Raw genomic sequence first — 20,729 nt, forward strand, 5'->3', positions numbered from 1 at the left:
GGGGGGGACGGGCAATCCAATGCACGGGCGAAAAGAGGAAGCTCTACGCCTCGTGCAGGGAGTTTTAGTATTTCTGGCTGTCAATCAACAAATGGCAACATTAACTTCTTCCCAACAACAAGGGAAGCCCAATCACATCAGTGGCCAACGATCAATTAGCCCACCCCACAACTTTGGAGTGCCCTGTCAGCCCCCACCGCAACACGTGCTCTCCATGAAGGAGAACACGCTTTTTCAATTAAAACAAAAAGTCACATGGACTCAAATGCTATTTTTTATTTCATTATTTGACTTGGAATTAAATAACACATGTAGATTCTCTTCATGCCTGCTTCATGCACACACAAACCAACATGCCCAGCAGCACTGCTTCAAAACTCCCTACTTGCGCACAGACGCGTATATGCCAGAATTAAATAAATTGGTTTAAATTCCAAAAAGGGGAAAAATGACCCCCCAAATGCAGGAAAATGCCTAGCAATCCCAGAAGCCTTTGCAACTGCAATCCTCTGAGCCTTTGTGGAGAGTTGGAGTGTGAGAAAGGAAGTTTGTAAGGTTCTTTAAGGGTTTTTTAGAGGGTTTCCACAGGTTCAGAGTGTATCCATAGGCTTTTTAGATGGGGTTCCCCATGATATGCAATTTCACATATACCCACAATCAGTGCTATTTTTCTAGAAAAAGAGGTGCCGGAACCCACCACGAACACATCCCTTCTTCTCAGTATACCTGAAGGAGCATCTCCACCCACATCATTCTGCCCAGACACTGAAGTGCAGCGCTGAGGGCCTTCTGGCAGTTCCCTCATTGTGAGAAGCAATGGCAGGGAACCAAAGGGAACCAGGCAGAGGGCCTTCTCGGTAGTGGCTCCCACCCTGTGGAATGCCCTCCCATCAGATGTCAAAGAGATAAACTACTACCTAACATTTAGAAGACATCTGAAGGCAGCCCTGTTTAGGGAAGTTTTTATTGTGTGGCATTTTCATGTATTTTTCATCTTTGTTGGAAGCCACCCAGGTGAAAAAATAGTCCTGCCCACAGCAGACCTTCCAAGTGTTCCTGTTTTCAGGGATGTCCCTGATTGAGAGAAGCCACCCCAGTTTCTGATTCGATCCTGCTTTCTGATTTGATTTGAAAGCTGAAACGTATAAAGTCCTTAAAAAAACAAAAACCTTTTATTATTTCAGAACAAATCGTTGTCTTTCAAGTTGGCCCTTGACTTGGAAATCATAGTATGGGTCCTATCGAATTTGCTAGGATGCGTTGATATGTAATTGGTGGAGGAAAAAGGACCAGGGGAGTGTTGGGGCACCAAAGGATCCAACTTGGGCCCTAGTTTATGGGTCATGACATCACACACTCCCCCCCCCCCACTCCCGGCCTTGGAACCTGACTTAGGGTAGCAACAGAAGTCAGGTTCTGAGACCTCGTGAGACCTTGAAAAGTTTGTCTGAGGCCTTGTGAGGCCTTGTAGATGGTTTTTGACCTCCCACGAGGTCTCAGACATCAGGTTCTGAGGTCTCAGAAGGCTTCAGAAAGCATCTCCGAGGCCGTGCAAGACCTCAGAAATTGCAAGGGGGCCCTGTGGGGTGACGTTAACATATGAGAGTGCTGGAGGTGAAATAGTTAAACAGGTTACCCAATCAGAACCCAGGGGGTGGAGTCAGAGGGACTATAAAACCAGCTCTGGGAGGGGCGAAGGGAGGAGTTCGTTGGGAGTTGGGTGGTTGGTTGGAGTGGGAGTGAATTGGGATAGAGCCTGTGGGGAGGTTGAGTTAGTGTAGTGAAATAAGCTGAGACAGGAACAGTTAGGAGCTAGGAAGACAAGTACCATATTTTTTGCTCTATAAGACTCACTTTTTCCCTCCTATAAAGTAAGGGGAAATGTGTGTGCATCTTATGGAGAGAGTGCAGGCTGCGCAGCTATCCCAGAAGCCAGAACAGCAAGAGGGATCGCTGCTTTCGCTGCACAGCGATCGCTCTTGCTGTTCTGGCTTCTGGGATTCAGAATACTTTTTTTCTTGTTTTCCTCCTCCAAAAACTGGGTGTGTCTTATGGTCTGGTGCATTTTATAGAGCGAAAAATACGGTAAATATCTGAGAGGTGTTTTAGTGAGTGAGAGCAGGTAGCGGAAGTTATAGGTCTGGATAGGCACCCCATGATTGTAATGGACCGATACCGTTTATGAAACCACATGCTTGTTAAACTGCAATAAATAAACAGAAGTTTATGTTCCAATTTAACCCTGACTGGACTCAGTATTGTACCAGGTAGGGCCTGGGTGGTGGCAAGGAGAAATAAAGTGGTGGCACAGGGATCAATAGACGGACCCTGTGTGATCGCCACATGTGGTGAGGGTGCCGAGCACCCATAACAAAAGCTTTGTAGGTGCACAGGCACACAGAGCCCCCCACTTTTTCTTTCCCCACTTTTCAATTCTCCACTGCAAATCGCACCCCCCCTCTTGTTTTTCCACCAGATCCCCTCCTCTGCCCCACAGTTGCTCTTCCCCTGCAGGATTCCAGAAGCATCTTTGACTTGCTGACAAGCAAGTAATGAATAATGGTGAAAGCTCATTTCCCAATCCCATGACAGCTCCTGATCTTTTTGTCTCGTCGGTTTCAGCCAACATAAAGAAGAAACACAGGTCATTTTTTGTTCTGTTATCAGGCAGGTTTCTGTGGAAATTTAACCTTCTTAGTGTGTGCTGGCTTGCTTAGTTGGCACAAAGAAGTAAATAAATGAGAATTGATACAGCGATATGATGGCAATCTCTCCCCCTCTCCCTCTCTCTTTCTCTTTCTTTGTTATGACTGATGGGGTAACTTAGCAAGTAGAACACCTATTATTCAAACCCCAGCTATCCATAACTCCTGGTAGTATCTTGTGTAGCCCATTGTAAATCTAAGTCAATTGTACCAATCTCCTTTTGTCAGCGCTACTCCCAGAGCACTTGGCCAGAGGGAAAGATTGTGTCTGCTCCGCTAATATAATACTAGTGTTATTCTCGTTGAAATGATCTTTCCTGTATCAAGCTTTGACCCAAAACTGAGATCAAATCAGGGGAGTTCACCGAATGCGTCTCTCATTTATGCAGTTAAGTCTCGCAGTTTATCGGGGAAAGTGGTAAAACTGGCAAGTGTGCTTGTCTTGTTGCGCAGTCAGTTTGCTGCCTTCATAACATGCAAAGAAAGGAGGGAACAGATTGTAAGTAATTATTTCTTTGTTATGTAAGGGGTGCAATATCTTCACCTTCACTTTCCTCCGCTGGCTTTTTGAAGCCTAAAATCTGAGGGAACACTTGTTATGCTGACTTCCTAGCAGTTGGCTGCCTGCAGCCATAACAAAAAACAGCTGAAGTGAAACATGTTGTCAAGCAACGAGTGGGGTGGGAATTTAAAAAGAACACCTGTGCCTTGTTATTACAAATCATATCCACACTGGACTTCTAATAGACCCAATAATACATATTTAGCTACACGTAATGCAACAAATGAAAACACCTGTATGTGCCCTGCGGTGATAGATATTGAAAGGTAGCTGGGTGTCTCGCTTTGGTCCCTCACTCTGTCGGTGGTTTCGAAACAGCAGGGTTTTTCTTTCCCTGCCTTTTAAAGTCTCCTGAATCCTTAACCATTTTAATACTTAAAGAAAGGCACTATTTACTTGACCTCCATCACTTCTGCCAGCACATTTGTATCATACCAGCTTCCCCATCTCCCTCTCAGTATGTATCAGCAGTGCAGACGGAACGAAAACAGATGAGCGTCACCATGCCATCTGCTGCTATAAATATCCCATTTGCCTCCACTGGTCTACTTAGAGGTAAGCCCCTTTGAGTTCAGTGGGTCTTACTTCTAGGTAAGTGTGTATAGGACTGCAGCTGAAATCTGCCAGACATTTCCCTTCTTTAGCCTATAGGCAGTGTTTCAAAGCCAATCTGATATATCTGTTCAGTTCTGCGCTGCTGTATACCTAGATGTGAAAAAAATATATACTTTGGTATTCTAGAAAGCAATCAATTTATGCCCTGAAGCATTGAAATCTGGTGACTTCTTGAACTTTTTTTGACCTGAGGCACATAGCATTCAACATGGTTGCCGTTTGGGTAGTTATTTAATCCTACCAGAGCGTTTCCTTCAATAGTTTATAGCAGATGCTCTGAAAAGTTTCTCTATGCTTGAGCTTGGTTATTTTTTCTTTAGATACTTTCCAAGGATGAGGTATACTAGAGGCAACCTTTTCATTAAGGACTCTTTTTTTGTAATGCAGAAACTGAAGTGGCATAATCTCGCCACTTATACATGGCAGTGGCTTTTATTTGTTTAGTTGTAGTAAAATGGAAAGATGTACTTTGCAGACTCATATCTAGCTACTCAGTATGAAATCCAGTAAACAAGGACACACACGTGTGCACACACCAACAGAATAAAAATATTTTTAATGTATTATTCACCCACCTCTAGGGATTCGCCGCTATTCTCTATTACTGTGCTTCCTAAATAAATTATTTAATGTTCTACAAATAGAGCAACCCATTCAGGTAGTAATTCAGATTATACATGGGGAACACGAACGATCCCCCAGAACCCCTGTAATCATATCCTTTCCTGAACAGACGGCACATTACCATAATATTTATTTATTTTCTTCTTTTGTGTGTCTCGGGGGGGGGGGAGCATACCATCCCACATTTGGTTATTGACATTGTAAGAAGATAAAAAATATATATGGGCAGTGCTGACTTTGCCTGCTAAACTATATATGTATGAGGTAGTTAAAAGTACAGTGAATCTGAAACAGTGTGCCCATCATATGGACAGACAGACCTTTTTTGAAAGCTGGATTCATTTGGATGAAGTACAGTGGTACCTTGGTTCTCAAACTTAATATGTTCCAGAAGTCCGTTCCAAAACCAAAACATTCCAAAACCAAGGCGCGCCTTCCCATAGAAAGTAATACAAAATGGATTAATCCGTTCCAGACTTTTAAAAGCAACCCCTAAAACAGCAATTTAACATGAATTTTACTGTCTAACGAGACCATTGATCTATAAAATGAAAGCAATAAACAATGTACTGCAGTCACACAATCAATCAGTAGCTGAACTGGGTCCCACACAGTCACAAAAACAAAACAAAAAAGAGCCACATAAACAAAAAAGCAAAATAAATAGTAAAAACAGACAGACCTCAGCGTAACACTCAAAACGGAAGTGTGGCACTCAAAACAGAGCATGTTCGGCTTCCAAAACAAGTTCACAAACCAGAACACTTACTTCTGGGTTTGCAGTGTTTGGGTTTCAAGTTGTTTGAGTACCAAGGCATTTGAGAACCAAGGTACCACTGTACTTACATAGGTAATTTTGTGCATGGTTTCCTTAGCCTGAGACCCTGCAACCTCAAGAAAGGACTAACAGCACATGTTCCACATTTATCTACATTTCCCTGCTCTGGATAGTTTTTGGGAAAGTTTGTCTTGTGGATAAATAGTGGGTCTCCAGGCAATGTGATCTACTCCCAGAGGCCTAATCAAATTATTTATTACATGTATACCTCACCTGTCCTCTGAGGTGCTTAAGATAGTACATATTAATCTCAACAGCCCCACATGGGATCCCAGTTCTGTGACTGGGAATGGCCCAAAGGGTTTCTCTTTCTCTAAAAGCAGGTTTTGTGCACTAGGGTTTTACCCCACACTGCCATGGCTGCCTTGGATTGCTGAAACTATTATTTAACTGCTGGGTTTTGACCTCCTTGGTTTTTTTGGAGATATTGGAATTGTTGTAGTGCTGCTATTCTTACCATCATGCTGCCAGTTACCGCATGATTGCTTTCTATTTTATGCTGATCATAAAAGCACTGCTTAAATCCATATTTTGGATTTCTTCTCTTTCTTCATCTAGCACAGAGTCCTTCCCCTCACATATTAAATCTCCCCAATGCCTCAACCATCCCTAGCTGTTGTTTTTTTAATTCTTCTTCCTATATCCTGGACCACCTGTTGATCCTCCAGTTCTATCACCCTGAGCCACCTAAAGTTATCACCTTCTCTCACATGAATTCTCTCATGCTCTTTTGCCACCCTTTGTACCAGAACACACTCCTAACTTGCCCCCCGCCAGGAGAAAGGAACCTGTGGACCTCCAAATGTTGTTGGATTCCAGCTTCCATCAGTTTTAGCCATCCTGGGCACTGTCAGTGCTGAGGAATGGTGAGAGTTGTGGTTCAACAGCGTTTGGAGCTGACGTGCATGATGTTCTCTTCAAGTCCCTCTCCCAAACCCACCTCAGAGCCATTGCTGTAGTGATTTCCTAGTAAAGGTAAAGGTAAAGGGACCCCTAACCATTAGATCCAGTCGCGACCGACTCTGAGGTTGTGGTGCTCATCTCGCTTTATGGGCCAAGGGAGCCGGCGTACAGCTTCCGGGTCATGTGGCCAGCGTGACTAAGCCACTTCTGGTGAACCAGCGCAGCACACAGAAACGCCATTAACCTTCCCATCGGAGTGGTACCTATTTATCTACTTGCACTTTGACGTGCTTTTGAACTGCTAGGTTGGCAGGAGCAGGGACCAAGCAACGGGAGCTCACTCCGTCGCGGGGATTCGAACCGCTGACCTTCTGATCAGCAAGTCCTAGGCTCTGTGGTTTAACACACAGCGCCACCCACATCCCTAGTAATTTCCTACCTCATGCCTAATGAAATAAGCCTGAAGTATGAGTTGTGTTTGCTCACATCTATTCCTTATTACCAATGCTATCTTTCCAGAAAAAGAGGTGTTGAAACTCACCATGAACACATCCCTCATTCTCTTAGAGTGGCAATGGTGCCCACCTCAGTTCTGGCAAGTTCCAGCTGGGGGGAAAAGCTCTGCTTATTACCCATCCCTCCCCTCCCCTTCCTATCCTGACTCACCCACTGTCAAACCTTGGACTGTAAGCTCTCCCCTCGTTTTTTTATTTGCATCGCCCTGTAAAGTGTGTTGTGCAGCAGTGATGCTATATAAACATATAATTGCCATTTTTATTTTGGCACTACAGCCCTTAAGCAACTGCATCAAGTAGGAAGGCGATCTAGAAATTTTAGAAATAAATATCGAAACAATAACCAGAGGCTGCAGTGAAGCATGAATGTGACTTTGCTGGGACACACTTTGCTGCCAACACGGCAAGAACACTACACTCGGTGTGCCTGCCATTCTCTCTCGGGTCCCAGATGTCACCATCAAATTTAGTATTTTAGTAAATGGAGGGAATGGAAAAGATAAGCCACTATTAACATAATGGAACAAATGCCCTGTAATGCAAAATGGAATACCGTATATAGCCAAGAAATATTGTTGTTGCCCCGACGCCAGACTCCAGCTAAAAATGGCACCTGAGAGTGGTTCTTTTACAACCACACAGCAATCAAATCAGAATTCATACTTTGTCCTAAAAAAGTCCCTCTCCCTTTCCTGTCACTTTGCCATGCCCTGTGTGAAGAAAACCACCAGTGTCTAAATTTTCCGTAGAGCAAGCAATTTGTCAGTTTCGAAAGATGACACTAATTCCCAGAGCACATTTTTACACTTTGAGCAATAGTTTCTGCACCTTCTTCTTTCTCACACATACGCTGCATACTAATGAATTCAGAGCTGAGGCTTCTGTGATTCTCAACTCCTTCGTATTTAGAAAACTTTGGACCTAGACAGCTTAGGCAAAGAAATGTCAGGTGGTGAAAGGGTTTCAAAGCCAAAAAGAAAGAAAGAAAGCATCCTGTTTTTTTTTAATTCCAATGTTTTAACTATGGAGGGTCTTGGGCCAGACTTCCAGGGTCTTGCATAGCAGAATGAGCACAGGGACTTCCACATATCAAAGGCTGGAGTATCATATTCTGAAGTAAATGAAGTAATGCATCTCAAGTGGAATTTGGAGCATAAGACCATTAAGTCCAGAGCCTAAAACTGTCCAACTACCTATTGTAGGGTCTGAGATGGTTGATACTGATGAAGGTGCTCTTTTGGGCGGGCACATGGGTCCCAAGCCACATAGGGCATTATACACTAGGGTTGCCATATTTCAAAAAGTCAAAACTAGGACACCCTGAAATTCCGTCTTTCAAATCCCGGTAATTTTACTACCAACCTTAATGTATACTTGTGGAACATGGACCACTTATAAACGCCATCTCAAACTCCTCAAAAGATTCCCTCAACGGTGTCTCTGAAAAATTTTACACATCACTTGGGAAGACAGGCGAACTAATGCCAGTGTACTGGAAGAAGCAAAGATCACCAGTGTCAAAGCAATGATGCTTCAACAACAATTTTGTTGGACTGGTCATGTTGTGCAGGTTCCCGAGTGTCGTCTTCCAAAGCAACTACTCTATTCCGAACTTAAAAATGAAAAGTGTAATGCTGGTGGTCAACAAAAGAGGCTCAAATACTTTCTCAAGGCAAATCTAAAAAAAAAATGTAGTATAAATACTGACAACTGGGAAACACTGGTCTGTGAGCGCTCCAATTGGAGAACAGCCTTTACCAAAGGTGTCATGGGCTTTGAAGACACTCAAACTCAGGATGAAAAGAAGAAACATGCTAAGAGGAAGGCGCACTTGGCAAACCCTCACTGTGACCAACTTCTGCCTGGAAACCTATGGCCCAACTGTGGAAGGATGTGTGGATCCAGAATTGGCCTCCACAGTCACCTACAGACTCACTGTTAAGACTGTGTTCATGGAAGACAATCTTACTTGGCTACGAGTGATCACAAAAAAGAAGAAATTAGGACATATGGCAGCCCTATTATATTCAAGAAGCACCTTGAATTGCTGTGCTGTCAGGCCTTTGGTTGAATTTTATACTTACATTATAAGTAAGGGATATACATATGCCAGGAGCCTTCACAGAAAGCTATATATCACAGAAAGCAAAAGAATAAATAACAGACCCACACTTACTAGCATTTTGTTTGCACATGGAAATACGAAACTGATTTGAGGTTCAGCTGTATCTGAACATTCCATTAGTATAGTTGTATTTTCTTAACCAAATTATCCCTCTAAGACCAGCAGTTAAGTGATTTGTAAATAACTCTCCTCGGGGGTGAGAGGTACTATCGCCTATGTTACTATGGAGATCGCAGAAGAAAGTAGGTGTAAAATAACAGCTTGCATTCATGATCTGAGGGAGTAGATGTGAAAATCTTTGAAGGGTTTATTCAATCACAGTAGTTAAAAGAAGGGAGCAATGGGGAATAAATGCAATACCGTTTATTCAATGACTCCTCTGAAGTGTGGTGATTTGGTAATAAGTTTGGGATACAAGAGAGAATGGACATCTGCAATTCTGTAATTATTAGTCAGTCACTAATCTGCAGGGAGTTCTTATCACTTCAGAACACTGGGCTTATAAACAAGTACAGAGAAACATCTACCAATATAAATAAAGTTTCTAAAACATGCATTAGAGCTACTATAGAGTTTTTGGATGTCTGGAATTTTAGGAATTTATTCTGAAGCAATAGAAACACCCCACCTTTAACAGCGTAAACCTAATCCAGAGACTGTAGCCTGGATGATTGCTTTTACTCAGCACCAGGTAATATCTGTGTTTATCCAAAGTGGACTGGTAAAGGTAAAGGACCCCTGGACAGTTAAGTCCAGTCAAAGGCGACTATGGGGTGCGGCGCTCATCTTGCTTTCAGGCCGAGGGAGCCGGCGTTTGTCCACAGATAGCTTTCCTGGTCATGTGGCCAGCATGACTAAACCGCTTTTGGCGCAACGGAACACCGTGACAGAAACCAGAGCACATGGAAACGCCATTTACCTTCCCCCCACAGTGGTACCTATTTATCTATTTGCACTGGTTTGCTCTGGTTATCTCCCGCTTGGACTACTGCAATGCACTCTACGTGGGGCTACCTTTGAAGGTGACTCGGAAACTACAACTAATCCAGAATGCGGCAGCTAGACTGGTGACTGGGGGCGGCCGCCGAGACCATATAACACTGGTCTTGAAAGACCTACATTGGCTCCCAGTACGTTTCCGAGCACAATTCAAAGTGTTGGTGCTGACCTTTAAAGCCCTAAACGGCCTCGGTCCAGTATACCTGAAGGAGCGTCTCCATCCCCATCATTCTGCCTGGACGCTGAGGTCCAGCGCCGAGGGCCTTCTGGCGGTTCCCTCATTGCGAGAAGTAAAGCTACAGGGAACCAGGCAGAGTTTTTAATGTGTGATATTTTATTGTATTTTTGCTTTCTATGGAAGCCGCCCAGAGTGGCTGGGGAGGCCGAGCCAGATGGGCGGGGTATAAATAATAAATTATTATTATTATTATTATTATTATTATTATTATTATTATTATTATTTGAACTGCTAGGTTGGCAGGAGCTGGGATAGAGCAATGGGAGCTCACCCCATTGCACGGATTCAAACAGTCGACCTTACAGTCAGCAAGTCCAAGCTGCTCAGTGGTTTAGACCACAGTGCCACCCACATCCTAAAGTGGGCTGGATGCTTCTGTAGCATGTTGGTGACATCCTTCTAATGGGGTGGGTTTGTTGTTTGTGTGATAGCCATGTGATTCTGTCACTGCATCTGTCCCATCTATGTGAGTAGTTGGAGATTTAGCAGTTGCCTGGAGTAGCAAAGGTAGCAGTCGCCATGCTACTGCGAGTAACATGAGCAGGGTCAAATTCCTCAGGTTTCAAATTCGTCATCAGAAGCTCTGCATGGACATGCTCCTGTTCTCACACCTCATTCAATAACATCACTGGCTAGAGAAGTCTGTAGTGAGGAGAACGAGTTCTCTTGTGGGCAGGACTTTCCATTTTATAGGTCAGATTTGTGAGAGAATCCAAGACTCTGAGTACCAGCTACTGGAGACAAGCAGCACGGAGTATCATCCATTGTCCTTTATGATGGGGCCATTTTGTGAGTGTCCTGAGCATCTTTATGGCTAGAGCAGGAAGTAGGAAGCCCAGCTGGAATGTCTCTTGGCTTGATCCTTCTCTTGAAGCTCCTACTGAAGCTCTGCCTCTCCTCAGAGTTATTGTTCTTCATGTTATTGTTATTGTTATTGTTTGTAAAAAAAGAAAATCTACTGACAAAAGGACATTGAGGGTTGTGCCAGAAAGCAAATATTTCCCAGAGAAAGGCTACTAAGAGATATAAAACACGTCTTCTAGGTAGAAGCATTCCTGTAATCATTTAAATAAGTCGGCTGCAATAAAGGTAAATCAGCTAACTTTTTAATAGTCATCTTGCTGGTTTCTTGGCAACTCCGGGAAACAGAGGGTTTCATATGAGCGAAGGTGAAAGGGGAATGGGGTTGAGAGACAGCTAGCATGGAGAGGTGAAGTGGGAGAGACTGAAATATGTCATTGCACTGCTATGTAAAAGGCAAAGCGTAATGGCTTAATCAAAAATTAGGTAATGGGTTTTTCAGGTGACATTTTGGCTACTCAAGTTGCCTCTGGGGTGCAGAGAAAGGGCAAAGTTGATTGGAAGAAGATGGAAGTGAGAAGGAAAGATAAAAGTGCAGTATGGGCTAGGGGGCTTGTCTGGTGATTGTAAGATACAAATGCAAAATTAAAAGAGACCCACTTCCATTCTTGAATTCATATGGATAAGATTTACTGTGCACTCACTTGGAAATTTTCCAAGTCAAATATATTTCTCAGGTTGTTGTGAAAGTAGATAGTTGCAGATAGGTAGCCGTGTTGGTCTGCCATAGTCAAAACAAAATAAAAAAATTCCTTCCAGTAGCACTTAGTTGGTCTTTAAGGTGCTACTGGAAGGAATTTTTTTTATTTTGTTTTGAAAGTAGATAGTGCAAAACACTTTGAAAACTATTAATACCCTATAGTGATTTAATACCTTCTTACTGTAATAGGATCCACAAAGGAGATGGCTCTCTCACCCGGCCTAACACATCTAATTTTCTTCAGAATTGCAGGATTCTTTCTAAAGTGCATTTCATTTATACATCAAGTGTTTAGAGCTGATAGCAACTGGTTTTGCCAGATGCATGGCTTGTAATCATAGCAGACACCCCTATTTTCATCAGAGAAATGTTGGAGGGTATGAGCATTGCATATGTCCCCATTCCATTGTCCTCAAATGTGATGCCAAATAGTGCACTTCAGAGAAGATTTTAAAAAGTGTGTGTGTGTGTGTGTGTGTGTGTGTGTATGTAATACTTTTAAGGATTGTATTGGCAAAGAAAACTAAGCCAGGGCATTTTTCATATGTACCCATACTGATGTGCTTCGATCAACAGGTCACAATACAACACGGGGTAGAATCCTACTCAGTCCACCGGTCAAAAGCAAGTCATAGAGTACTCTTACTCTAAAACTATCTTCCCAGTATGTGTTTCAGAAGGCTTAGCTGGAGTCAGGAAGGAATGCAACAGAGCAAAGACACTCATTTTGTTAAATAGTGGGTAGACATAGCAGACGACGCAGCAATTTCTCCAAAGCAGCTCTTTATTTGTAAGCTGGAACAGAACCGAACAGCAGACAGCTCAGCCGGCCTGCTTTTATAGGCAGCCGGCTGTCAACATTGTAGCAACAACAACCCAGGGTTTCCCACTTAAAGTAACTCACGTGGACCTGAGTGAAAACTATATACACGATACTCCTGGTGGCCAGGGTGAGAACTTCAATACATAACACATTTCCTGCTCCCTGCTGGGAGTTTTAGCCATAATAATAATAATAATAATAATAATAATAACAACAACAACAATAGTCCAATACCAAATTGAAAAATGCGAGAAATGGGTTGAAGACTTCTTATTTTATTCTTTGGTCAGAAGAAGAAGAAAAAAACTACCACCACAACCACCACCCACTCATGGATGCTAAAATAAAATATCTTTAAAGATTTAGACCCATTCTAACTTACAGAGAACTTGATTCTTGAGTTTGAGTTGTGAATTCATTGGCCATTACTACCCACAAGGTGACAAGTTTATGATTTCCCACCCAATCAAAACCTGCATTGTCTTGTTGCTATTGTTTAGTCGATTAGTCGTGTCCGACTCTTTGTGAGCCCATGGACCAGAGCACACCAGGCACTCCTGTCTTGGTTAGTGCATAAAAGCTTTAGAGTAGACATTTGCCCTATTTATGTATTCTTGCTACCATGTCCTGGACTAATTGTAGTTTCTCCTCCCCATCTCCTTTTTTTTTTTTTTTTTTAAAGTCCCAAGTCTCACCGTGGGCAGTTCGGGAAAGACATCTGCTGTCTTGTACAGCTGTTGTCAATGAGGTTAAAACAAAGAGAGCAGGTGTGGCTGTTGCTTCTCTGGGATTTTGTAGGTGAAAAGATGGGCCACTTCAGTCACAGTGTGTTAAAGAGGAGAGCCATCATTGCCCACAGTTGGAGGGGAAATACCAGACCAGATGTCCCATTGTTTCCTCCCAGTATAACAATTCATGTGAAGGGAACAGCACTTTTATATGCAAGGAGGAACAAGGGATCTGCCGGTAACAAGCAATTAGCAGATCAAAGGGTAATTAACTAAGTTCTGAAATAAAGTTGTGAAGGTGACAGAGGCAGCTAGGTTGGGAATTGTAACAAGGAAGAAATAGATCAAGGAAGGATTCACTAAACCATTTAGCAGTGCTCAAAATATTAAAGCATATGTCCATTAATAATAATAATAATAATAATAACAACAATACTGTTAATTACACACACACACACACACACACACACACACACACACACACACACCATCTCCACAGGCAGGTGACCTAAATAACAGACATGTAAAGAATTGAAAAGGGCTAAGGGAAACATAGGATGAAGATATATAGGGCAGGAAATGGAGACTTGTGGTTTCTCTGAATGAGCCAGGAAGCACAGGCCCAGTAATGGAGGACCCAAGTTTAGGTGAACAAATCATAATTCGCCGTGGGCTTGTGTGTTTTTCTTCCCTCTCCTGCTTTTTTGCATATGCGAGGAAGAAACTGCAAGTTTTTGCTCTAAACAAACCACAGTTTCCTGTAATATTCAAAGAACTATAGCTTATTTAAATTATCCTTCCCTCCTGATGTTTTGGACTATTATTAATTAATTAATTTTGTATTCCATCCTTCGTTTAAAGATCCCAGGGCAGTTCACAACAGAAAAAATGCAAAATGAGAATACAAAATACATAATAAAACAATCACAAACCAATATCCCCACCCCTACCACAAACACATTTTAAAAGCCATAGAATGTTAATCATCCGAACGACTGGCTGAAGAGAAACGTTTTCACCTGGCACCTAAAGATATGTAATGAAGGCACAAGGCAGGTCTCCCTGGGGAGAACATTCCACATTGGGTGAGCCACCACAGAAAAGGCCCTCTTGTGGAGGAAGCACACAAAGAAAGGCTTCAGGTGATGATTGCAAGGTTCCGTGGGGAGAGGTGGTCCTTGAGGTATTATGGTCCTAAGCTGTTTAGAGCTTTATAGGTCCAGAATCTAGAATTGGGTCCAGAATCTATTTGGCAGCCAATAGAGCTGTGTGATAACGTTCTCCAAAACTCCAGATAACCCCACCCAGTGGTTTCATGTAGACCACAGCTCCTGTTCTTCCTGTCTATTGGCTGGTTTAAACCATGGTTAGTGATGATAAGTGAGGGTCAGACTATGGTTTCATATATTGACTTGTTCTCAAGCCACAGTTTAAATGAACTACAGTTCCTCAAGTGTGGTGTCATGGGAAACTGTGGTTAGTTTAAAATAGACCAGAAGCTTCTAAATTAGCCGATGGTTCCCGTGCTTGACTGGGCACTCACCAGCCTGATCCCCGGCTTGAAAGGAGTGTGGCGCAATGCAGGAACAGCATGCCTGTCCCCAATGTTTTGCTGAAGTTGGCAAAACTGCTCGGAAACCATGCTGCTGTACTAGAGGAAACCAAACCAAGCTCTGCCAGTTTGCTTGTTGGGTATATACAGTCAATCGTATCACAGACAGATGGAAGAAGCCCTCAGGTGTTCCACCAGTAAACCAGCTCTGCTACTGCTGGAGCTTTTCTGTCAATCTTTGTGTAGCAAGAGAATGAAAACTCATAAAGCAATAGTTAGGGCACTTAGAGCTGAACATATAAGGACTTAGTGCGGTGCATAAATTTTCCACATGTCACAAATACATCACTTTCAGTGGTCAGGAAGCCATTCTATGAGAGCCAGTGTGGTGTAGTGGTTAAGAGCGGTAGTCTCGTAATCTGGGGAACCGGGTTCATGTCTCCGCTCCTCCACCTGCAGCTGCTGGGTGACCTTGGGCTAGTCACACTTCTTTGAAGTCTCTCAACCCCACTCACCTCACAGAGTGTTTGTTGTGGGGGAGGAAGGGAATGGAGAATGTTAGCTGCTTTGAGACTCCCTAGGGTAGTGATAAAGCGGGATATCAAATCCAAACTCCTCTTCTTCTTCTTTATTATTATTATTATTATTATTATTATTATTATTATTAGTTTGTTTCCCCAGCCACTCTGGGTGGCTTCCCAAAAATAAAAACACAGTAAGACTTCAAACATTAAAAGCCTCTTGATACAGGGCTGCCTTCAGATGTCTTCTAAAAGTCAGATAGTTGTTTATTTCCTTGACATTTGATGGGAGGACATTCCACAGGGCGGCGCCACTACCAAGGAGGCCCTCTGCTGGTTTCCTGTAACCTCATTTCTCACAATGAGGGAACGCCCAGAAGGCCCTCGGAGCTGGACCTCAGTGTCTGGGCTGAACAAAGGGGGTAGAGACGCTTCTCCAGGTATAAATCTATGCACTAGTTTTGTGCTGGGCACACTTCACACTGTGAATTTTTCTTTGGAATGATAGTTGTTTAGTTGCGACTATTAGATCAGTTGCTTGGCCCAGAAGGGCAAATCTTATGTTTTGTTTTGTTTTTAAGTGTAGTTTGAAGTTCAAGTTTGTTTATAAAGCTAATATGGTTATAGGCAGTGATCCCACACCAAATCATTTCCTGAAGAAATGACTACAGTTTCAGAACACACACATCTTAATTAGAGCAAATTGCCCCTGATAGAATAAACACTCTGATGAAGATTGGAGTGGGGAGGGGGAATTTAATTCACAGTGCCATGAAGAGGGCACGGCTATTCAAAAACACTCTTTAAATCATAGCAGCCACGCTTTTGAAGTGGTAAGCTAATAGGACTGGGGAGGAAATAAGCCTGATTAGCATTTTGCAAGTAATTGTGAGCACAGAAGATACATGAACAACAAAAGCCAAGACTTATCCTCTGCAATGGAAGTTGACACTTGTGCAAGAAAAAAAGAAGTAAATTGAATCCATTAAAATGACATTAAATAAATTAGGATATTTGTTTGCTCGTACGTTGCTTATCACTTTCGTTTTTAGGAAATATGGCTGGAGCACTCAAGAACTTAATTGGTGTGGAGGGGTAACAATGATTTTGACAGCCTATGACATGTTTATGTGTGTTATTCTGCCGCTGTTCTTAATTCACAACACGAAGGTCTACACCGCATTTCACTTTGATATGGCAATATCTGTAATACAAAAAGAGAGGAATGCATTAGGTCTATCTCAGACAATTTGAATCCATATCCTAAGGGGCTTTTGTGTGCTAGATTAAGCTGCATTCTTATGCAGTGACTATGGAAGGCTTGTGGGTCTGGTTTCTTTGTGTTCTGGAAAAATGAAGAGCGCCACTGGTGGGACCACAAACTGCTTCACAGCGTATAGCCCTTGTTCTGTTGCTACGTCCATATTGGCCGGGAAGGAATCTGCACAAGAATGGAACACATTTTTCTAGTCTTGAAATAACTGCTCTAGAAACTGGACTGCTTCTGGGCACAATTCAGTGTGCTGGCCCTAGTGTGTGAAACCCCCCCCCCAACCCCCTCCAAAATAAATCACTCAGGACACAGAATATTTGTTTAAGATTTTTGGTGTTAATTTGGCCACAACTTCATTGATTACAGCATGTGAGTGGTTGCTTAGGCATTGGTTCAGACTACCTGAACCTGCACCGGCAGGAACAGGACTGACAACTGGAACCTCCAAAGGTCAGTGAGGGAAAACATACTGGGGGAGCACGGAGGCGGATTTCTGCCTCTTAGTTCACCCCCAGATGCTCCCAGGAACTCTGGCCTGGCCCTACCCCTGAGAGGGGATCGGACAGAGCAAATCGAGCCCTGGGATTCCTTTAACAGAATTCCCTAGCAGCAGCAACAACAACAAATGAGGTGCAGGCACAGCCAATCCATAATCCCCTCCGCCAAAGAATAAACCAATGCCTAACAGCCAACCTTACAAAGTTGTGACGATTTGCTACACGGTAGGCAAAAACCAAATGGCACCAGCCAATCAGCCAAGTGGCAAAATTCCTACCGGGCCCCTGCTCCAAAAACAGATGACCCCTAGACAGGCATAGCATGGTCAAAAACGCAAGCTTAAATTATAGAGAGGGAGGGAGGGAGGGAGATCCGCTGCACAATGTGAAAGAGAAAGGGCTTCACCTCCTGCAGCCCCTTAAACAGCCCTTTAGTTGCCAATCAAACTCCAACCAACAGAAAATTTTCCCCGGTAACAACAAAGAGGTAACCAATGAGGTGCGGAGGTCTCCAAATGGGGCCACCCCAGCAACAAGAAGGCAGTTGGGTGAACTCACTGCAACACGTGGCTCTCTGTGATTTGGAGGACACGATGAACTTTTAAAGCTCTCTATGTTTTAGGACCAGTAAGCTCTTTCCACCTCTAATAGGAAATTGAGCACTGTGGGATAGGGCCTTTCCTGTGGTATCACCTTGTCTTGGAATGTCCATCCCTATAGCTTTTTTTATTTTTAGGTTTGCAGCTGTGATCTGTTGAAACACTGGTCCTCAGATTATTTTAATCTCAGGCTGTTCTGTTCTATTTATTAACCAGTAGGCAGGCCTCTTATTCTTGACTTCATGCAGATATTTCCTGCTACCTTAAGGGCAGGAGAAGTGGCTTTGCAGATAAGATCTGCCCTACAAGTGATGTACCGTAATAGTGGCAGACCCTTGTCTTAAAGTGAAAGGGGTGGAATTTCAAGTGTAACAGGATTGCCAGGGGTGAGGCTGGACTCTCCCTCAGCCCATCTCCCCTTAGCCTCCTTTCTCGCAGCAGGGCTCACTTCCTGCATCAGAGCATTAACGGGTAAAAAGAGGAGGGACTGCGGAGCCGGAAATAGAGAGCACAGGGCCCCAAGTGTTCAGGGTCAAGTCACTAATTCCTTGTTCTTCAAGGGAAGGGGTCTGGCAGCAGTCATAACAGTCCAGATTTCTTCATGCTATGATTACCCCTGTGAAAGAAATGTAAATAATTTGTGACAAGTTTCATTGGGGCATAGTGGCGGTAAAAACTTGTTCCACCTCTTAGGGATATGGTACTTAATGTTTCCTAGTCTCCATGCAGGCATCAGTATCAAGGTATTGGGATTCTAGCCTAGCAGGGCAGTTCTATATATGCATATTTAGATATAAATCTTATTAGTTCAGTGTACCCTTCCCTAGGTAAGTGAGTGTAGGATTGCAGCCGCAGACTTTCAGAGTATACTTACCTTAGCTGGAAATAAATTACACAGATACCCAAGGTTTAGGACTAGGGTTTTAGGACTAGGATTGGGCTGTTAAGGGGGGAAAATTCAAAAAATTCAAGTATTGAATTATTTGGATGTTTTTCCTTAAAGTGTTGGAGGATTGCCAGGGCCATATGGCATTTTCCCTCTCTAGTGGACTTGCATCATACACAAATGTTTCATTGCCTTTTATCTAAGGGGTTTATGCTTTGGTGTTTGCTTTGCAGATTTTTACGTCTCTTTTAGCCAGTGAACTTCTCCAGAAATTACCTTCCTAATCATAGTATGGCTCAGGTGTGCAATGTGCTGATTCAGTTCATAATTCTTGATGTTCTGCAGAGAAAAAATGGTTTAAGCAAATCCTCTTGATGTTAAAAACAGGCGTTCTACAAGCCAGATGTTCAGATCATTGGCTTGGAACACCTAAAGGTCTCCAAAAGTTCTCAGCAGTTGAGTATTAGTATTCTCTTTTATTCCAAATGAGGGCCATGTGGTTTGCAAAAACCTCCAACTCATTTAGTTTCAGGTTATTAATTATTCAAGTTCCATCCATTTCTTTTATCTCTATAGTCTGAAAATGCTTCAGTGTGTCAGCAAAGGCAATCACATTAGTTACAAGACTGTAGATATAAAACAGAGAACTCTCTGTGCTCAGCACTATGGTTCAGATAAGCAGTTGGAAGCGGCTGTATTCCTGTTTTCTAACAGAGTTGTAATTAAAGTTGGGTAGATCATTCTGTTTCCAACCTATGTCAGTTCTGTATGTATCCATTCATGAGTCAGTTCTGTCCCTTTTCTGCATTAATCTGCTGTTTTTAAATTTAAAAATCTGTATAAAAACCTCAATGTATGCATTTTATCCTCAAGTTATGCATCTTGGTCTGTTTTTAAAGATGAATTGGAGAACCGCAAAATCAAAATGATAATTATGTTCTGATCCATGCATTAATCTGGAAGGCATGGATTATGTCAGCTTGCTTTAGAATCCACAGAAATTTAGTTCCTTAAGCATCCCTACCTATTCTCTTCTGTGAGGTTCTTAGCATTAAGAAAATGTGGGGAGATATTACCTGAAATGTGTTTTATTTGCAACAAGTCTTGTTGCCAATGTAACACTATAATGTGCCATTTACGTCACATGAATGTGTTGTCCTGTGTGTCATTTAAGCCTCTTTTTAGGACTCTCATAATTCCTTCCCTATTAGGCCTCTTTTGTAGGGGATCTGACAGAGTTTTACAAAAAGGGACTGGTGCCTGCCCTTGAGAAGCTTACAATTAGAAATACCAGCCAAATAAGGGGCGGGTGGGCATACACTATTACTTTCAGGGGGGAAAGGCATGTTAATATATTTCGCAACTTGGTAGCTGTTCAGTTTAATTACCACTAACTTCGACCACTTCAAGAAAGTGTAGAACTGATAATTCTCTGTAGCCCCCTATCACCTTCTTAAAGCATCTACCAGCTTCTCCTCAGATGCATCAGCAAGCCTATCCTGGTTGACTCTCCCTAGGTAGGCTGAATAGGTGGGTTCATGTAGAGCAGGGATAGGGATGTGCCTCACAGGCCAAATTTGACAGATGGGCAGGGCATTTTGCTCTCTCTGATGAGAGCACACTTAAAAGGAAAGCGGAGGAATTTCCACCATCCCTTTTAAGACCGATCTATCTGCATTCTTAAAGATGAAGGTGGAAGCTCCTATAGGCTTTTGCAAATGTTTGTTAGTGCATGCGTAAAAGGGAAGGAGGGATAAAGGGAGAAGTATTTGGGAGCCCCCCACCCCTCACTCCTGTTTCACAGCACAATCAGGCTTATAAAGGAAGGGAAGAGATTTCTCTCTCTTCCTTTTTAGCACAAAGTTTGGATAAATTCAATAGCTCTCTACAGGGAGGGGAGCGGCATGGCTTATCACTCTCCCAAGCCCAGCACTTAGTGGGACTACCCCCTCTCCTGATGACAGGACAGTGATCCTGCTTAGTGTTGAGTCTGGGCACACCACAGAGCCCAAACTCAGCAAGATTGCTCTCCTTTGGATGACATGAAGCTGGAGTGATCCTGCTTTGCATGGGGTTCCTTGCCTCGTGTGGCGTCTCAAAGGCTCCTCATTGTCAGAGGCGTAGTAAAGTCAGGTGGTACCCGGTGTGGAATTTTTTTTTTTTAT

The 20,729-nt window shown here is 43.0% G+C and overlaps 1 protein-coding gene and 1 long non-coding RNA gene across 3 annotated transcripts in view; both read left to right on the forward strand.

Annotated features, from left to right (window-relative positions):
* The window catches only part of GPC6 (glypican 6), a 785,665-nt gene that overhangs the window by 482,671 nt on the left and 282,265 nt on the right, over nucleotides 1-20,729 (forward strand). The window lies entirely within an intron of this gene.
* On the forward strand, nucleotides 1,587-2,240 carry LOC309339683. The gene is made up of 2 exons (XR_014155532.1): nucleotides 1,587-1,824; nucleotides 2,101-2,240. It is a non-coding gene; the product is annotated as an uncharacterized lncRNA (long non-coding RNA).

Source organism: Podarcis erhardii, assembly GCF_964252035.2.
Source record: "Podarcis erhardii genome assembly, chromosome: 4".
NCBI classification, from domain to species: Eukaryota; Metazoa; Chordata; class Lepidosauria; order Squamata; family Lacertidae; genus Podarcis; species Podarcis erhardii.